The 20,918-nt window shown below is 36.3% G+C and overlaps 1 long non-coding RNA gene across 1 annotated transcript; it reads left to right on the top strand.

Annotated features, from left to right (window-relative positions):
• The first annotated feature begins 323 nt into the window (after positions 1–323).
• Positions 324–19,434, top strand: LOC149045418 (uncharacterized). The gene is made up of 8 exons (XR_016186476.1): positions 324–332; positions 374–527; positions 5,965–6,049; positions 11,632–11,675; positions 11,934–11,974; positions 16,183–16,263; positions 17,606–17,716; positions 18,360–19,434. It is a non-coding gene; the product is annotated as an uncharacterized LOC149045418 (long non-coding RNA).
• Positions 19,435–20,918: the final 1,484 nt, after the last annotated feature.

Below are 20,918 nucleotides of genomic sequence, written 5' to 3'. Positions count from 1 at the left end.
TCGCTTTAAATTTTCGTTGACGATCTTCACTCATTTTATTTCGATTCTGCCGATGCACTTTATTCAGTTGCATTATAGGCTTTTTTAATGATATTTGCTGTCGGTCGCTGAAAAAAGCTCAACGCTTCTCAATTGTAAGTAACTGTTAAAAAAAACGAAACAAACCAAAAGAACACGAAATAAAAACAGGTACGAAATAAAAGAGCAGGAAGCAAAACTAGACAGAACAGAGAAAAACCAAATCTTAAATTGTTCATGATACTAAATTCTCTAAGATGCTTTTAAAAGGACCAATTTTTGACAGCAATCGGTTATACAGATCGATGACGCTGGTAAAATAGTTATGTCATTCGTCACCACGAAATAAAAACAGGTACGAAAAAAAACAAATAGGCGAGAAGCCGAACTCGACAGAACAAAGAAAAACCAAATTTTATTTTATTTTGTGTCATCGCAGATTGTGGCTTTATATCTAGCGACTCTCCATTTACTTTGGAAATTATCAATTTTTCAACAGAAGGAAAAAGGTGAGAAAGACATTATCATCATTAGTTGTTTTCTTCTGGTCTTCTTCGGATCACTAAAACGAGTTTCTAGGCTTATTAGTTGTTTGATTTAATTGTTAAATCGTTGATGATACGCTGTCAATTTTCGTTAAGGATCTTCACCCATTTTACTTCGATTCTGCCGATTGAGTTTACCATGATACACTTTATTCAGTTACATTGTAGGCGTTTTTAACAATATTTGCTGCCGGTCGCTGAAATCGGCTAAACGCTTCTCAATTGCCAATAACTGCAAAAAAACAAACCAAATTAAAAGAACACGAAATTAAAACAGATACGGAAAAAAAAAGCGAGAAGCAAAACTCGACAGAAGAGAAAAAACCAAATTTTAAACTGTTCGTAATACTAAAATCTCCGTAGTTTTTCAGCCGGTCGCTGAAATCGGCTAAACGCCTCTCAATTGCCAGTAGCTACTAAAAACGTAACAAAAACAAAAGAACACGAAATAAAAAACAGGTACGAAAAAAGCGATAAGTGAGAAAGCCTATTATTTGTTTAATTCACTTGTTAAATTGTTGACGATTCGACATCAATTTTCGTTGACGATCTTCACTCATTTTATTTCGATTCTGCCCATTTAGTTTACCATGATGCCCTTTAGTCAATCGCATTGTAGGCGTTTTTGATGAGATTTGCCGTCGGTCGCTGGAAATAGGTAAACACTTCTCAATTGCCAATAACGGCAAAAAACAAACCAAATCAAAAGAACATGAAATAAAAGCAAGTACAAAAAAAAGCGAGAAGCAAAACCCGACAGAACAGAGAAAAACCAAATTTTTATAACTGTTTGTAATACTAAAATCTCCGGAGTTTTTAAAAGGACCAATTTTTATAGCAATCGGTAATAAAGTTTCCTTATTCGTCACCAGATGGTTGCAAGTAGTAACGATCTCTTACTTGACTGACTCATTTGAAATAATAATAATGCCCAAAGAGATATTTTTTGGCACGCTGGTAAAATAGTTATGTCATTCGTCACCAAGAAATAAACACGAAATAAAAACAGGTACGAAAAAAAAAACAAATAGGCGAGAAGCCGAACTCGACAGAACGGAGAAAAACTCTTTGTAATATTCAAATCTCCAGAGTTTTTAACGTGGTTTTTTATCTAGCGACTCTCCATTTGCTTTGGAAATTATCAATTTTTCAACAGAAGGAAAAAGGTGAGAAAGACATTATCATCATTAGTTGTTTTCTTCTGGTCTTCTTCGGATCACTAGAACGAGTTTCATTCTAGGCCTGTTAGTTGTTTAATTCAATCGTTAAATTGTTGATGATTCGCTGTCAATTTTCGTTGACGATCTTCACCCATTTTATTTCGATTCTACCGATTGAGTTTACCATGATGCACTTTATTCAGTTGCATTCTAGGCGTTTTTAACAATATTTGCTGCCGGTCGCTGAAATCGGCTAAACGCTTCTCAATTGCCAATAACTGCAAAAAAACAAACCAAATTAAAAGAATACGAAATAAAAACAGATACGGAAAAAAAGCGAGAAGTTAAACTGGACAGAAGAGAGAAAAACCAAATTTTAAACTGTTCGTAATACTAAAATCTCCGCAGTTTTTCAGCCAGTCGCTGAAATCGGCTAAACGCTTCTCAATTGCCAGTAGCTACTAAAAACGAAACAAAACAAAAGAACACGAAATAAAAACAGGTACGAAAAAAAGAGAGAAGTGACAAAGCCTATTATTTGTTTAATTTACTTGTTAAATTGTTGATGATTCGCAATCAATTTTCGTTGACGATCTTCACCCATTTTATTTTGATTCTGCCGATTTAGTTTACCATGATGCTCTTTAGTCAATCGCATTGTGGCGTTTTTAATGATATATGCTGTCGGTCGTTGAAAACAGGTAAACGCTTCTCAATTGCCAATAACTACAAAAAAAAAAGATTAAAAGAACACGAAATAAAAACAGGTACGAAATAAAAACAGGTACGAAAAAAAAAAAAGCGAGAAGCAAAACCCGACAGAACAGAGAAAAAGCAAATTTTTATAACTGTTCGTAATACTAAAATCTCCGGAGTTTTTAAAAGGACCAATTTTTACAGCAATCGGTAAAAGAGGTACGTTATTCGTAACCAGATGGTTGCAAGTGGTAACGATCTCTTACTTTACTGACTCATTTGGAATAATAATGATGGCCAAAGAGAGGTTTTTTTTTGGCACGATTATGGAAAATAAATTTAAAAGAAGTTTTTAATTTTCGCATTTAAAAGAAGGGAGATCTTTGGATGCAGTGTCGTCACTAAAAGGCAATGATTAAAACAAAAGATAAGTTTACCATTAGCTTTGGCAGTGAGTTGAAATTAATTACAATGAACTCAAAACTATTCAGAAGGGAAAAACTGTTTAAATAAACTACTTTCCAATCAAAGCCTACTAAATGTTTAACTCAAGTTGTTAAAATGTTGATAATTTGCTGTCAATTTTCGCTGACGATCTTCACCCATTTTATTTCGATTCTACCGATGCACTTTATTCAGTTGCATTGAAGGCTTTTTTAATGATATTTGCTGTGGGTCGCTGAAAATAGCTCAACGCTTCTCAATTGCAAATATCTGTTAAAAAAAAACGAAACAAACAAAAGAACACGAAGTAAAAACAGGTACGAAAAAAAAAAGAGCGAGAAGCAAAACTCGACAGAACAGAGAAAAACCAAATTTTAAACTGTTCGTAATACGAAAGTCTCCGAAGTTTTTAAAAGGACCAATTTTAACAGCAATCGGTAGTGGAGTTACGTTATTCGTCACCAGATGGTGGCAAGCGTTAACGATCTCTTACTTGACTGACTCATTTGAAATAATAATAATGCCCAAAGAGATGTTTTTTTTTGGCACGATTATGGCAAATAAATTCAAAAGTAGTTTTTTTAATTTTCGCGTTAAAAAGAAAAGAAAACCTTAGGATTCAGCGGTGTCACTAAAAGGTAACGATTAAAACAAAAGATAAGTTTTTCATGAGCTTTGGCAGTGAGTTGAAATTAATTTACAATAAACTCAAAACTACTCAGAAAGGAAAAACTGTTTAAATAAACTACTTTTCACTCTAGGCCTACTAAATGTTTAATTCAGTTGTTAAAATGTTGACGATTCACTTTCAATTTTCGTTGACGATCTTCACCCATTTTATTTTGATTCTGCCGATTGAGTTTACCATGATGCACTTTATTCAGTTGCATTCTAGGCGTTTTTAACAATATTTGCTGCCGGTCGCTGAAATAAGCTAAACGCTTCTCAATTACCAATAACTGCAAAAAAACAAACCAATTTAAAAGAACATGAAATAAAAACACATACGAAAAAAAAAAGCGAGAAGCAAAACTCGACAGAACAGAGAGAAACCAAATTTTAAACTGTTCGTAATACTAAAATCTCCGTAGTTTTTCAGCCGGTCGCTGAAATCGGCTAAACGCTTCTCAATTGCCAGGAGCTACTAAAAACGAAACAAAACAAAAGAACACGAAATAAAAACAGGTGCGAAAAAAAGCGAGAAGTGAGAAAGCCTATTATTTGTTTAATTCACTTGTTAAATTGTTGATGATTCGCAATCAGTTTTCGTTCACGATCTTCACCCATTTCATTTCGATTCTGCCCATTTAGTTTACCATGATGCTCTTTAGTCAATCGCATTGTAGGCGTTTTTAATGATATTTGAAAATAGGTAAACGCTTCTCAATTGCCAATAACTGCAAAAAAATAAACCAAATCAAAAGAACATGAAATAAATACAGGTACGAAAAAAAAAACGAGAAGCAAAGCTCTATAGAACAGAGAAAAACCAAATTTTAAACTTCTAAATAAATCTCCGGAGTTTTTAAAAGGACTAATTTTATCGCAATCGGTAATAAAGTTATGTTATTCGTCACCAGATGGTGGCAAGCGTTAACGATCTCTTACTTGACTGACTCATTTGAAATAATAATAATGCCCAAAGAGATGCTTTTATTATGCACGATTATGGAAAATAAATTCAAAAGTAGTTTTTAATTTTCGCATTTAAAAGAAAGGAGATCTTAGGATTCAGCGGTGTCACTAAAAGGTAATGATTAAAACAAAAGATAAGTTTACCATTAGCTTTGGCAGTGAGTTGAAGTTAATTTACCATGAACTCAAAACTGTTCAGAAGGGAAAAACTGTTTAAATAAACTACTTTTCACTCTAGGCCTACTTAATGTTTAATTCAGTTGTTAAAATGTTGATGATTCGCTTTAAATTTTCGTTGACGATCTTCACTCATTTTATTTCGATTCTGCCGATGCACTTTATTCAGTTGCATTGAAGGCTTTTTTAGTGATATTTGTTGTCGGTCGCTGAAAATAGCTCAACGCTTCTCGATTGTAAATAACTATTTAAAAAAACCAAACAAAAAAAAAGAACATGAAATAAAAACAGGTACGAAAAAAAAAAACGAGAAGCAAAACTAAACAAAACAGAGAAAAACCAAATTTTAAACTGTTCGTAATACTAAATTCTGCAGAGGTTAAGGACCAATTTTTGACAGCACTCGGTTATACAGATCGATGACGCTGGTAAAATAGTTATGTCATTCGTTACCACGAAATAAACACGAAATAAAAACAGGTGCGGAGAAAAAAAAGGCGAGAAGCAGAACTAGACAGAAGAGAGAAAAACCAAATTTTAAACCCTTCGTTATACTAAATTCTCCAGAGTTTTTAAAAGGACCAATTTTGACAGCAATCAGTTACACAGTCTGATGACGCTAGTCATGTCATTCGTCACTGCTGAAAAAAAAAACCAAAACAAATCAAAACGAAACACGAAAAGAAAGCAAGTACGAAAAAAATAGAGCGATAAGGGAAACTCGGAAGAAAAAAGATAAACTAAATATTGAAATGTTCGTTATGCTAAATCTCCGAAGTTAGTAAAAGCACCAATTTCGACAGATCTCATTTGCAACAGTCCAGTGACGCTAGTAAAATAATTACTTGCAAGCGTTAACGATCTCTTACTTGACTGGCTCATATAATATAATGATGAAGTCCAAAGACGTTGTTTGTCGTCACGATTATGGCAAATTATTCAACAGTAGTATTAATTTGCGCATTAAAAACAAAGGAGATTTTAAGATTCAGTGGTGTCACTAAAACATAATGATTGAAACAAAAAATTCAGTTTTTCATTGGCTTTGGCAGTGAACTGAAATAAATTTACAATAAACTCAGAACTGTTTAGAAGGGAAAAACTGTTTAAATAAACTGTTTTTAGTTAACACGCACTTAATTCTACACCAGATGGTTGCAATGGGACAATTTTAATGTCCTCTTATTGGCTCGCTTCAAAGTGAGGTCATAAACATATAAAGATAATAGTTATTGGATTCTGAAATACATCCTCATGCAAAATATTCGTCATATTCTTCCTTTTTATAGATTTTGTCATCGTGGATCGTGGCTTTATGTCTAGCAACTCTCCATTTACTTTGGAAGTAATCAAATTTTCAACAGAAGGAAAAAGGTGAGAAAGACATTATCATCATTAGCTGTTTTCTTCTGGTATTGTTCGGATCACTAAAAGAGTTTCATTCTAGGCCTATTAGTTGTTTGATTCAATTGCTAAATTGTTGATGATTTGCTGTCAATTTTCGTTGACGATCTTCACTCATTTTATTTCGATGCCGTCGATTGAGTTTACCATGATGCACTTTATTCAGTTGCACTGTTGGCGTTTTTAAAAATATTTGCTGCCGGTCGTTGAAATCGGCTGAACGCTTCTCAATTGTCAGTAACTGCTAAGAACGAAAGAAGACAAAAGAACACGAAATAAAAACAGGTACAAAAAAAAAAAAAAAAAGCGAGAGGCGAGAAGGTCTATTATTTGTTTAATTCAATTGTTAAATTGTTGATGATTCGCTGCCAATTGTCGTTGACAATCTTCACCCATTTTATTTCGATTCTGCCGATTGAGTCTACCATGATGCACTTTAGTCAATCGCATTGTAGGCGTTTTTAATGAGATTTGCCGTCGGTCGCTGAAAATAGCTCAGCACTTCTCAATTGTAAATAACTATTAAAATAAACGAAACTAAACAAAAGAACACGAAATAAAATAGGTACGTAAAAAAAGCGAGAAGCAAATTTCTCCAGAACAGAGAAAAACCAAATTTTAAACTCTTTGTTATATTCAAATCTCCAGAGTTTTTAAAAGGACCAACTTTGACAGCAATCGGTTATACAGTCTGATGACGCTACTCGTGTCATTCGTCACTGCTGAAAAAAAAAACCAAAACGAATCAAAACAAAACACGAAATAAAAACAGGCGCGAAAAGAATTGAGCAAGAGGGAAAACTCGGCAGAAAAAAGATAAACTAAATATTGAACTATTCGTAATGCTAAATCTCCGAATTAGTAAAAGCATCAATTTCGACAGCTCTCGTTTACAACAGTCCAGTGACGCTAGTAAAATAATTACGTTATTCGTTACCCGATGGTTGCCAGCGTTAATGATCTCTTATTTGATTGGCTCATTTGAAATAATGATGATGCCCGAAGACATGTTTCTTTTCGGCACGATTATGGCAAATTTATTTAACAGTAGTTTTTATTTGCGCATAAAAAGCAAAGGAGATCTTAGGATTCAGCGGTGTCACTAAAACATAATGATTAAAACAAAAAAATTCAGCTTTTCATTAGCTTTGGCAGTGAGTTGAAATTAATTTACAATGAACTCAAAACTGTTTAGAAGAGAAAAACTGTTTAAATAAACTATTTTTAGTTAACACGTACTTAATTCTACACCAGATGGTTGCAATGGGACAATTTTGATGTCCTCGTATTGGCTCGCTTCAAAGTGAAGTCATAAACATTTAAAGAATATAGTAATTGGATTCTAAAATGCATTCTTATGCAAAATCCATGTCATCCTCTTCCTTTTTATTGTTTGTGTTATCACGTAACGAGGTTTTATATTTAGCGCCTCTCCACTTTCTGGGAATAACCAATTTTTTAACAGAAGGAAAAAGTTGAGAATAGTATTATTATGATATCACTTGTTTTCTTCTGGTATCCTTCGGATCATTAAAAAATGTTTCATTCTTGGCCTATTAGTTGTTTAATTCAATTGTCAAGTTGTTGGTGATGCGCTGTGTATAATCAATTTTCGCTAACGATCATTATTATCATTTTATTCTGCCGATTGAATTTATCATGATACACTTAGGTTAATTGCATTGTAGGGTTTTTAATTTTATCCGTTGTTGATCGTTAAAAATAGCTAAACGCTTCTCAGTTGCTAATAACTGAGAAAAAAACAAAACAAAACACGAAATGAAAACAGGTACGCGAAAAAAAAAATGCGAGAAGCAAAACTCGAAAGACAAAAGATAAACTAAATATGAATCGTTCGTAAATTTGCTAAATCTCCAGAGTTTCTAAAGCACCAGTTTTGACAGCTATTGGTTACAACAGTCCAGTGACGCTAGTAAAACAATTATGTTATTTGTGACCGGATGTTTGCAAGCGGTAACGATCTCTTACTTGATTGCCTCATTTGATATAATGATGATGCCCAAAGACATGTTTGTTTTGGTACGATTATGGCAAATAAAAGCAAAATAAGTTTTCATTAGCTTTGACAGTGAGTTGAAATTAATTTACAATTAACTCAGAACTGTTTAAAAAGGAAAAACTGTTTAAATAAACTATTTTTAGTTAACACTCACTTAATTCTACACCAGATGGTTGCAATGGGACAATTTTGATGTCATCTTACTGGCTCGCTTCAAAGTGAAGTCGAAAAAATTTAAAGAAAATAGTTATTGTATTCTAAAATGTATTCTTATGCAAAATCCATGTCCTATTCCTTTTTATTGTTTGTGTTATCACGTAACGAGGTTTTATATCTAGCAAATAACCACTTCGTTTCGCAATGATCAATTTTTCAACGGAAGGAAAAGTTGAAAAAGGCATCATTACCATATTATTTGTTTTCTTCTGCAAGTAGCAAAACTCGACAGAAAAAAGATAAATGAAATATTAAACTGGTTGTGATACTAGAATCTCCAGAGTTTCTAACAGGACCAATTTCTACCGCTATCGGTTTCAACAGTCTAATGACGCTAGTACATGTAAAATAATTGTGCTACTCGTCACCAGATGGTTGCAAGCGTTAATAATCTCTTACTTGATTGGCTTATTTGAAATAATGATAATGCCTAAAGAAATGTTTTTGTTGGCACGATTACGGCAAATACGTTCAACGGTAGTTTTATTTTGCGCATTAAAAATAAGGGAGATCTTAGGGTAGAGCGGTGCCGCTCAAAGGTAATGATTAAAACAAAAAATAAGTTTTCATTAGCTTTGGCGGTGAGTTGAAATTAATTTACAATGAACTAAAAACTGTTCGGAAGGGAAAAACTGTTTGAATAAACTACTTTTCATTCTAGGCAATAGCTTTGGCAGTGAACTGAAATTTATTTACAATTAGTTTAAAACTATATTAAAGTTCACACGGCAACCAGGTGGACAATCAGACATAGTTTGAAGCTACACTGGTTTGCAGATTTAATGAATGTAACCGAAGAAGTTACAATTCATAGACCCAACGTTTCGACACTCCTGTCTAGTGCCTTCATCAGGGGTGATCTAAACGCTGCAACAAGAGGTCCTTTTATATGATCACTTATTAGCGACCTTTTTTCTGACGAGGTGTAAATAGGCGTCAGGAAGCAAACCGCCATCGTCACGATTTAAAGGAGCGTGGGCGGAGTTAATGTGCCAAGCCTCCAAACAAAGGCGCTGGTGGTAACGCCGATTAGTGGTGATAATTTTAGAATTATCCCACCCAATTGTATGGTTGGTTAGGCAAGTATGCTCCGATAAAGCTGAATTTTCCTTTTTGCAAAGAAAAACCGCTTTTTGGTGCTCTTTTAACCGTGTACCAAACTGGCGTTTGGTCTGTCCAATGTATTCGTTGTCACAGTCATTGCAAGGAATAGAATAATGGAAATATGTTTCCAATGTCCTAAAGGCAAATGGCTATACAAAAACTTTTCTCCGTAACTGCCAAAAACCAGTTACAAATAGTAACGCTCTTGATGAAAGGGAACCAGCGACTGGTTTTGCTGTTATTCCTTACATACAGGGTGTTACTGAACCCATCAAGAGAATTTTGAATAGCCACAACGTTAAAGTTGCTCAAAAACCTTTTCAGACTTTGAGGCATATTTTCGCCAAACCTAAGGATCCTGTCACGAAAGAACAACGAACCGACGCCATTTATTCTATTAACTAACTTAGGACTGGCATCTTTGCCGTCTTTTTTCTCTTTGTGGTTGAGTGCGTTGACTTCTTCTCTTCCACTCATGACTTTCATTTGCGATGCAGTTGTTTCGGCTGATCGACATACATCGATACACTTCTGAAGATTTAATTTGGGCTCTTGTAGTAATTTCTTCCTAGTTCCCGTGTCACAAATTCCACAGACGATCCTATCACGAATTAATTCGTCGGTGAGCGGACCAAAAATGCACGTTTTCGCGAGAGTTTTGAGCGCTGTGAGATACGTGTCAAATGATTCGCCGCTTTCTTGTTTTCTATTATTGAAGCAGTATCGCTCGTAAATGACATTTGTTTGGCCAATGCAATGCCTCTCCATCAACTCCAGAACTGTATTCATTACGTTCTTGTCTTCTTCATTTTCGAACGGAAGACCATTGTAGACTTCGAGGGCTTCGGTTCCAATGCAGGTAATGAAAGTAGCTACACGGTATTTATCTTCTTGCTGGTTGAGACGTGAGGCGATTTCGAACGAATCCCACACTTGCTTCCACTTCTTCCAGTTTTCTGAAGTATTTCCTGCCAAATTCAATCGCGACGGAATTGGTAAATTGCTTTGTATTCCATAGCATGGCGTCGGCGCTTGAACACTCGCTGAATCTTGAGGTGGTGTAGTAGTCATCGTGTCGAAGAGGCTACACTCCTGGTACCATGTTTCGTTCTAGCATAAACACACGTATCTCTAGGTAACGAACAGTCTTTATTTGTAAACTAAGTGCGCTCTCATGTAGATATATGTGATCTAAAACCTTTTCGATTAGATAACATCGACCGCTGTATCATGTGTCACCTGAGGTGCACGTGATCTCCGAGTGTGCTCTCGTTACAACCACCAGCGCCTTTGTTTGGAGGCTTGGCACATTAACTCCGCCCACGCTCCTTTAAATCGTGACGATGGCGGTTTGCTTCCTGACGCCTATTTACACCTCGTCAGAAAAAAGGTCGCTAATAAGTGATCATATAAAAGGACCTCTTGTTGCAGCGTTTAGATCACCCCTGATGAAGGCACTAGACAGGAGTGTCGAAACGTTGGGTCTATGAATTGTAACTTCTTCGGTTACATTCATTAAATCTGAAAACCAGCGTAGCTTCAAACTATGTCTAGTTTAAAACTGTTTCGAAGGGAAAAACTGTTTAAATAAACTACTTTTAGTTAACACAAATTCTACAGCAGATGGTTGCCATGGGACAATTTTTGTCCTCTTATTGGCTCGCTTCGAAGTGAAGTCATAAACATTCCAAGAATATAGTTATTGGTTCTGAAATACATCTTATGCAAAATATTCGTCATCTTCATCCTTTTCATTGTTTGTGTCATCACAGAACGAGGTTTTATATCAGGCGAATCTCCACTTTGTTTTGGAAGGCTTTTTAATTTTATATGTTTTTGGTCGCTAGAAATAAATGAACGCTTCTCAATTGCTGATAACTGCTGAAAAAACAGTCCAGTGACGTCAGTAAGCTAATCATGGTATTTGTTACCAGATGGTTGCACGCACTAAAGATGTATTACTTGATTGGCTTTTTTAAAATAATAATGAAGTCATAAGTTTAAATTGTGATGAACAGAAAGAATAATATGCTAATTTGAAGATTGCTTGTCGAGCTAGGAAAAAATTAAAGCTACATGATTATTTATATGTCTATGAATCATTACTATTTATATCATCCTCATAAATGATATTTTTTCATTATTATCAATATCTCCATCATTATAATTATATAAATTCTCACGATCATCATTGTCTTTTCTATCTCAACAGAACAGTAACGGAGGATTTATTTTAAGAAATATGTAGCATCAGAGGTAAATATTCATTTGAAACGCGTCGAACTTTTACATTGATGTTCAACGGTGCTTTATAAAGTTTCATTATAAATGTCCCTGTTATTTTCGATATGATTTTTTATTTTTACACCGAACAAATTGGTTATAAAATTCTAGTTGACGAGCAAGTAACACAACTAATCAAAGTGTGACTGATTGAATTCCTATCCCTAAGTGTTCCAGTTCCGTTTGAAAAACGCTCCGTTTTCATCGTTGACAATGTTTTTATTCTTGCAGATTGTGCCAGCGTTTTGAGTCACTGCCAAGGTGCAAGAAAGGTGAGGTGCTCCTTTTTCATCGCCACCTACAAGTTTATCAGAAGCGCCACAATATCACCGTAGGTGGTCATAAATTAGTGACAAATTAATAACCCAGCGTACTAGAAAATGAAAGAGAGAGAGAGAAATTCGTATTAAGCAGATCACACATTAAATTGATAAAGTTTCCAAAAATTTTTCGAATGTTCGAAATGTGTTTTTTGGTTCTTTTTCCTTTAAATTTGTAGCAAGAAAATTAAATCACATTACATTGGGTTATGGAGCAAAGTGGTTTCGAATATATGGGAGTGGGAGAGGATAAACTTCTGATTCAGTACCCATTTCGTGTTATTAGGTGTGGTCCGAGAATATATCTTAGACACACCCAAAAAAATTTAATAGCTTCCTTGGTGCTTACATGCGGGTTCTGCCTACATAAAATCTCGACTAAATGAGGGTCGGGGAGGAGGGGGAGGGGGGAGGGTAGTCAGAAAAGAGGGATTCAAACGGACTTTGAAAAAAACCTTGCTCTTTAAGGCAACTCAAGAAATTTAACCTTGATTTCAAGTCAATCAACTTTGATTTAAAAAAACAGCCCTTGCACATTTTGGAGACAACCTCGATTCAAGGAAACTTGAATTGTTCACTGGTGAATAATAATTCACAATGTCTCACTCGTGGTTCTGAAGAGGATGCGAATATTATAATCTCGAATGATCCTCATGTCACGCCATCGGGGTGTCGGGTTAGGGTTCCAGCGTAAAAGATTGTTGCATTTATCGCGCTATTTTCCTTACCAAATCTTCTGAAGACCTCTTCTCACATATTCCCTCCATTCCTTGGCTGTTAACCTTATTTGGGATTCAATCGACAATCACCTTCACTTCAGTGATGTCAGGATTGAATCCCCTCTCACTGCCTCTCTTTTCAGCGGCATCGCAGTCCCTTCATTGACTTCCTTGGAACATTGATGCCCTCATTGATGATTGTGTCTAATCCCTTATCTACAGAGATTGTCTTGAGTGACATGCTCACACATGAATCTCTTTCCGATTTTTGTGGTTAGACGAGGCCTCATCAGCGAGTTCTTGACTGCGAATGACTTCATACTCAAGCTAATTTTATTCAGTTTGTAGGCTAGCTGCGTCTTGTCAGATCCTATTAGAACATTGCTGGCAGGTGCAAGCCTGAGCTCGAAAGGAAACTCATCAGAAAGAGCTCCTGGGAAGAATCCATGATCCTTCAGAATCTCATGATGGAATCCTATACTTGTTCTGATAAACGATTGAGCTTATTCTCATTGTCAACTCCTGATTTCTCCTTATCTTCAGCATTGCATCTGATCTTTCAAAGATCAACAGACTGAATAACTTCTCTGAACATGCTCGCCCTCTCATCGTCAGTCAAGGAGAGGTCCTCATGGAGCTTGCATAGATCATAAACATCATTGTCCTGTGCGATTATTTCTGCGAATTTCACAGTCAATCTGTCAACAAGAGCTCTTGAAACATTGTTCACGATATAACTGTTTGCGTGACCACTAACTGCCGAGTCAAAGATAAGTGAAGGACATCTCTGTTTTTATGCTTTGGAATTGGGACTCTAAGGACTTCAGCTGAGGATGCCCTATTAGTGTTAAATGTTACGCTGTGAATTGCGCGGTCAGCCTTTAGGGTGTTTGACGTCTTTTTTTTTTTTCAAAATTTGGGTTGGTTTTTTTTCACTGACTTTCGTTTTAAAATAATAGATATTTTATTTTAAAATGGATGAGTTTGGAGATGCTGATCCTCTTTTAGAGCACAGAGACGGTGATGATTATGAGGTCCGACCCCAAGTTGTTCCCCCGGCGGTCTGCTGTCGTACCGGTCTCCCGTTGTGTTTCTTGGTCATTGGTATCCAAACTTCACAAATTTCGATTTCATTATCCCTGTTGATGATATCAGAGAGAAGTCTTATGCCAATAGCTTCCTTGACTCTTCTGGTGTACCAGAGTGATTCTCGATCAATAACCTTTACTTCGTTCCAAGTTGTTGGCGCGCGCAGAAACGGCGGAGGTCCGGGTACAGGCTAAACGTATATCCCTCTCGTGTTCTTTCAGCCTCTATTGCATACAGGTCTTCTTATTTCACCAATGTAGATTTTGCCGCATTCACAGGAATCGTTTAAATCACGCTGCTCTATCCAGCTGGATTGACACTGTCCTTTGGTCGTACTAAATGTTAGTGGCGTCTCGGACTTGAAGACTGCGCAGATGCCTTGTTGTTGTAGGCAACGGCGAAGAGGCTCTGATACACCTTCTGCGTAGAGCAAGAACGCTGTGGACTTGAACTGCGTCACAGGCCCTCGGCTTGGGGAGGAGTTTCTTGTTTTCGTAACCTTCTCTACAAAGGAGGAGTAAAAACCGTTAGAAACAAGAACTGATGACAAATGTCTCTTTTCCTTGATGACTGATGTTTTTTTCGCGAGACGCTTCACCCGGTCATACAAACACTTAACAATACTGCGCCTTACTTATTGAGGGTGGTGTGAATCATGCGCTGAGTACTGATTTGTGTGAGTTGGTTTTCTGTAGACACTGGTGGTCAGGCGTCTGTATGGTTCCCTCGTAACTGACAAGTGGAGAAAGACGATCTTGTTGTCTTTCTCAGTTTCCATGGTGAATCGGATGGTAGGTTGCTGACTGTTGAGATGCTGTAATAGACAGTCGACATAACTGCGATCCAGGATGGTGACGCTGTCATCAACGTAGCATTTCCAGGTCTTGGGTTTCTATGTTGTGGATTCTATTGCTTGTTCTTCAAATATCTACACGTAGAGGTTTGCAATAACCGCCAAAACCGGGCTGTGCGCCCATACTTCAGGTCAATATCTGGTAAAAGAGGTTATTGCTCATCGTGGTGGCAAGTAATAATAGACTGTTTAACGATGGAGTCAGTAGTCACTTGAGATGTAGATGGCGACGTTTCTATCGCCATGATACAAATGCTATTGCCTAAGCAGTCGACCCAATCGTCTGATGAAGACTAGCAGTGAGCAGCCGAGACGTCGCCATCTACATCTCAAGTGACTACATTGTGAGACAAACGATTAAACAGTTTATTTAAATCAAGGTTGTTTTCAAATGCGTCAGAATCTCCCTTTTCTAACTACGGGGGCGAGAGGGGAGGGAAGGGAGATTGGATGGATTTTGAAAACGGAACAACTTTCGTTTTATTTAAATATAAATGCGAATGTGGTCAGTTTCAGAGCATTTCTGTCGGCCACAGTTATCTAAGGCCCCGTCCACACGTATCCGGATAAATTTGAAAACGGATAAATATTTATCCGGTTTCAAATTTATTCGCGTCCACACGTTGCCATTTGTGAATCGTTTTTGGTGTCCACACGTTAACGCAAAAACGATTTGAAAACGATGACGTCGCCTACTGAGCATGCTCTTTGGAGCAAAACATGTGCCCGCAGTCTCGCGTATCCTGAGCCTGAATCCTCTTGGCTGTGATCTTGGGCTTCTCAAACTTATCAAAAGTGTTCGCATGGCCAGAAATCCGTGACAGCATGGCCGCCACGCACGCGCATCGAAGTCGAATTCGGTCTTAGGTTACAAACGAGTCGCAAAATCACTACAAGGAAAACAGTGCACTTTCAGACTCATTAGTATCGAAACTAGAGCTTGTTTATTCGCCATGTTTTCATTAATGGTCGATCGGCCGAGAGCACGCTTTGGACTAGGTTTGAATTGTTACGTCATCGTTCTCAAATCGTTTTCAAATTTATCCGGATAAGGCGTCCACACGGAGACGCTTAGCCAGCGTTTTCAAATTTATCCATTCTGGTGAGCGTTTCGAAATTTATCCGTTTTCGGTGTGTGAAAACGCCGTTTACGTGTGGACGGAACCCGTAGCCGTATAAATATTTATCCGTTTTCAAATTTATCCGGATACGTGTGGACAGGGCCTAAATTTAAATACGTGTTTCCTCTGTAACTATTCGTTGAAGATTTGATTTCTCAAGGAAAGAACATTATCTCCTTATTAAAAAAAATTCAAGTTACCCCTTGAATTTTATAATTTCAAGAAATTTGTTTTACATTTGTTTTTTCTGTTATCGGTAGGGATGATTGATTTGGTAACATAACGGTCGGCGAATTACTTAATTATTCCTTACCTAAAAAAAAAAGAACGATTTGACGCGCTACAATCTTTTCTTTTTAATTGCCTTTTTTTTTTTAGTTTTTATTTCCATGAAGATTGTCATGAATCCTCAGGCTGTTCTATTGCTCACACTGGTAGCTGTTCCATGCACGTCTGCGAGTATGTTTACTTGTTATTTTGTATAATAAATTACTACTTTAACCGTTCGCAAGGACACAAGTTTTTCAAGAAAACAGCCTGACGGTGATATTCTGTTTGGCTTAGGCATCAAATAAATATAAAAGCTAAGTCTCACGCGCGTTATTGGCAAATGGACAGAAAACAAACATAACAGCTCACTACGGGGGATAGCTTTATAAAAGAATGTCATAAAAAAATGCATGTAGGTCTGTACATAAAGGGAAAAACCTTTTGCAATAAAGCAAACTCAGAGTACGATGTATGAAGTAAATATATCCAGCAAAGCCCACTCCAAGTCTTCGTTGGTGCCTTCGAGAGAAAAGAAAGAAAACCATGGAAAACTATCTCTCAATCAGTAGGGTAGTTGATGTGAATGTAATGAAAAGTTATCAAACGCGATCTCTGATGAAATGTTACTGCACAGTGTTAATTTAAAAAAATGTATATATATATATATATATATATATATAATTCTTAATAAAGAAACCACAACTTTTAGTTTGCAAGACATGTTTCGACCTTCTTATGTCATCTTCAGTTGTAAATGCGATTTTAACGGTTGTACATTTGAATTTATATGAAATTACGTTACAAATTACGTATTGTTTACGTACGATTTGAATATTAAATACGAAAAAACGTGACAAAGCACGTACTAGATGGGGAAAGAAGGAGAAAAGAAAAATAATGATAATCATAAGAAAAATTATTATGATAACAGAATCAAAAGGAAAGAGACAGCTCTAGATGCTTCAAAAGAAGCTCCTTCTAGAGCTGTCTCTTTCCTTTTGATTCTGTTATCATAATAATTTTTCTTATGATTATCATTATTTTTCTTTTCTCCTTCTTTCCCCATCTAGCACGTGCTTTGTCACGTTTTTTCGTATTTAATATTCAAATCGTACGTAAACAATACGTAATTTGTAACGTAATTTCATATAAATTCAAATGTACAACCGTTAAAATCGCATTTACAACTGAAGATGACATAAGAATGTCGAAACATGTCTTGCAAACTAAAAGTTGTGGTTTCTTTATTAAGAATTATTGCCACTCTGCTGTCTTTACGTCCTTTTGGTAACAATATATATATATATATATATATATATATATATATATATATATATATACAGGTAAATAAACAAAAAAAAATTTTAAAAGTAAGCTGCGAACTGCCCTTTCTTATCATAACAAGGTTCGCAATACTTACAGCACGAGCGTGAGATATAGCGCAACCTCGACAGTCAAGGTGATAGTATAAAAAGTGTATAGTTAGTGTCAACGATTGGTCACGATTCGTGTGATTCTTTTGATCATCTAGTAACTTGTAGAGCCGATCAGTTTGCTTGTGAAAATCAAGAAAAGTGTATCCATGCGTCTAGACGCTGCAACATCATCAGGGACTGTAAAGATGGATCAGACGAACAATGCAGTGAGTATGGTATTTTTTTTTTACATTTTTTGGAGGCTGAGCCTATCCCACTCCGAAAGTAATGTCAAAGTAAGTTATACTTTCAAAACAAAAAAAAAAAGAAAAACTGTTTACCGAGAACTCCACATTTACAATAATATTTCCAGAACAGGGAAATATAAATATAAACTTTGACGCACATTACATGCAATGAATTTCACATCCGTCCTCTTTGGATACAGAGCTTCGATGATATGGAAACGATTGTTGTGATGACCACAATCACTTTAACAACGAATGAACTAAGCTGAAATTTGTTAACTGAGCTAGCATTAAGTTACGTGATGTATTGAGCCAGTTAATCGTTGATAAATTACTTTGAAAATGATAATTTTAGAACTAGAGTCATCCCTCGACATTGCCTCAATCGACTATCTAAATTGACCACAAAAAAGTTAACATACAAGCGGTATCAACGCAGATAATACTAAATTTCCGTCACGAATACATTCTTCTTTGACAGATGAATTGTCGTCGCCCATGGTAAACGACATTTACATTTTTCCTGAAAAAAAAATTACAGAGCTTAGTAGTATTGTCATAATACTAATAGACCATTTCAATAAGTTTTCGTTTTCTTTCATGTTTCACCTGGACGAATCAGCTGGCCGTAAGTACTTTAAATTCAAACTGTGATCTTTTTGTGTGTCGTCTCAATGTGCACTGATACAATAACAGCATTAAGAAACTGTCGTATCATTAATTCGCCACTCCAAGTTGTGTTTAGTTTTTTCAACTGGTTCACATGTAGCCATCAGGAACACATGTAAAATTAAACATGATTGAAGTATGAAAAAGGGTTTTTAGAGGAACAATGATTAAGAATGAGGCGTAACGAAAGAAAATTCAGTTGATTTCCTCTTGCTTGATAGGGAGGATAAAAACAAGAAAATTAAATTCATCAAGTTGTTCTTAGATTTCATTTTTTTTATTATTATTTCCTTTGCCTTCTGTCAAGAAAGCTGATCGAAGTTCCTGGAAACTCTACTGAACGTAGTATCCTGTCCCTTCCTTTTTCCTTATCAACCCTCTTTTAATTCCCAAGTGGCCTTTTTTAAATGTTTTGCCTTTTCCTAACAAATGTAGTGATTTCAAGCCCTTAAACTTAGCTAAAAGTTCATTCATTTTTAAACAAAAAAAAAAAGGCAAGGCTAAGGGTAAGCAGCAACCTTCTAGTTTCTGAAGACAATGTAGGTTAAATTTTATAAGATAACATAGCTGCAACAACAGTAATTTGAAAAGCAAAACCAAATATGTCGTAGAATAGGCTATTCGTCTTGATAAAAAACACTTGAAAGGGGAATATAATAGTTTGTCTCACGATGTGGTCACCTCGGTGTGGATCGCGACGTTGTGACTGCATTCTGCCAGTTTTCTCCTTGAGATGAGGTCGATTGAGGACGCACCACCTATATGCTGTTAAGCTCAGCAAAACTATTTAACGGGTAAACTCAGTCGCCTCCATTTTTCTCCAAAAATATATGATAATCCATTTGTCCCTGTTCTTCGAAGCTCACATTTTTCGAGCTTTTCTTTCAGAAATTTGTTTATTCTCGAACAAACCATGTCCGTGGACTAATATCCAAGACTATTTTAACACCAAAAGGAGGCTAATGGTTATTAATAATCGGGTAGGCAAACTGAGCGTTGCAATAAACACCACCATGTCTTGACTTCCAGTTTTTGGTTGTTCATTTCCTTTGTCTTACGAGCAGAGGCTCAATGTTACATGTCTTTCAATAAGCAATCATTGGGTGAGCTTGAGCAGGATAAAACAGATCATGAAAACGAAAACCCATCGAGGTCTGAGTTATTAACACAGACACAAGGTTTGATAATTTATGATCTCATGCGAAAACCAAATAACCCATTTCAGAATCGTTAAGTGCCTGCATCGAATTCTCGCGTGGGAGCGAGGCTAGGTGCTCACTTAGCGGCGCGAAAATATAAGTGTTCTTAAGAATTTCAAGAAGTTGTAACACAAAAAATAAGAAAAAAAATGACTAAGCACAATATGGTTTAATGCTCAGAAGCTTTGTATCGGTAAAGTAATCGTAACCTGGAAGACCTGTCTTTCTTCGATTTCCTATGGACAAACGATTTTCTGTGTTTTAAGTTGAAATTGTGCCGTAGAGCTAATAGCAAGTTCGAAGAAGAGCAAAGGGAGGCAATAACTGGCGAGGAACACAACTTAAGGAATTATAACAAGTACTCTGCTAATGATTCTCATCGAAAACACTCAACGGTTGACGTGTCTAAAATGGTTATGCAACACCAGCAACATTTCAAATCCACGAAAAAACTGAAAAAAGAATGAACGTTGAGATAAAGGTTCTGAAAAACCATCTTCGCCGAAAGGGTCCTATGTCAAATAAAAAAAATTTAATAAAAATGTAAAGCGCAGCACCACTGATCCTGTATAACAGAATACGATCACATCTATGCCAAAACGCTAAGTAGTCATCATGGCCGCATTGCGGAGAAGTTGGCTTAGCTTCATACTGAAATAAGGAATACGCTTTGTTTACCAATGGACAGCACTGTAAATCTTCTACGTGTCCATTATGGAAAAACTTGCATCCGAATAGACGTTTACATGTTTTAAGTGCCGCTCCCGCTAAGAGCAGTCCTCTCGACTTCCCTTCGGAAAAAAGTTTTCTTTTATTTTTTGCCCATGAAAAGGGTTCAGGATACGTGTTTCAAAAGTAGTTTAGTTGTTCTCCAATTCTCTTTTTTTGCTTCGCCACAGGCCAATAATGATTTTTGGCCAGACCACCCCTGTGAACAGCGATCGAAAGTGTAAATTTCAAAGATTTTGTCCAGCGCGCAGCGACTGCAACAATGTAGCTCACGGAATTCTATCTTGCTACAAGTTACAAGGTGTATTCAGTTAGTTCACAGACAAAATATGGAAACTTCAGCTGAAATATTTTTCATACCAGCGTGATCAGAGTAGACCCTTCTCTTCGACCTTAATTTGGTCAACATCAGGTCATGAACTATGCACAGTGTGGAGAAGATCAAAATTAAAGAATAAAATTTGGCACTCAGGTCATAACAGACATATCGCGTTGCTTAAAAGGACACAAATACAAGTTAAAATAGGTTGCAGTGTTTATATTTACAAAACAACACGCATACACTCCGGAACAATTCTTGCAGT

The sequence above is a fragment of the Pocillopora damicornis genome, chromosome 5 (assembly GCF_964200805.1).
Source record: "Pocillopora damicornis chromosome 5, jaPocDami1.2, whole genome shotgun sequence".
NCBI lineage: Eukaryota > Metazoa > Cnidaria > Anthozoa > Scleractinia > Pocilloporidae > Pocillopora > Pocillopora damicornis.
Note: the sequence above shows the minus strand (reverse complement) of the source record. Positions and strands in the feature narration are given on the sequence as shown.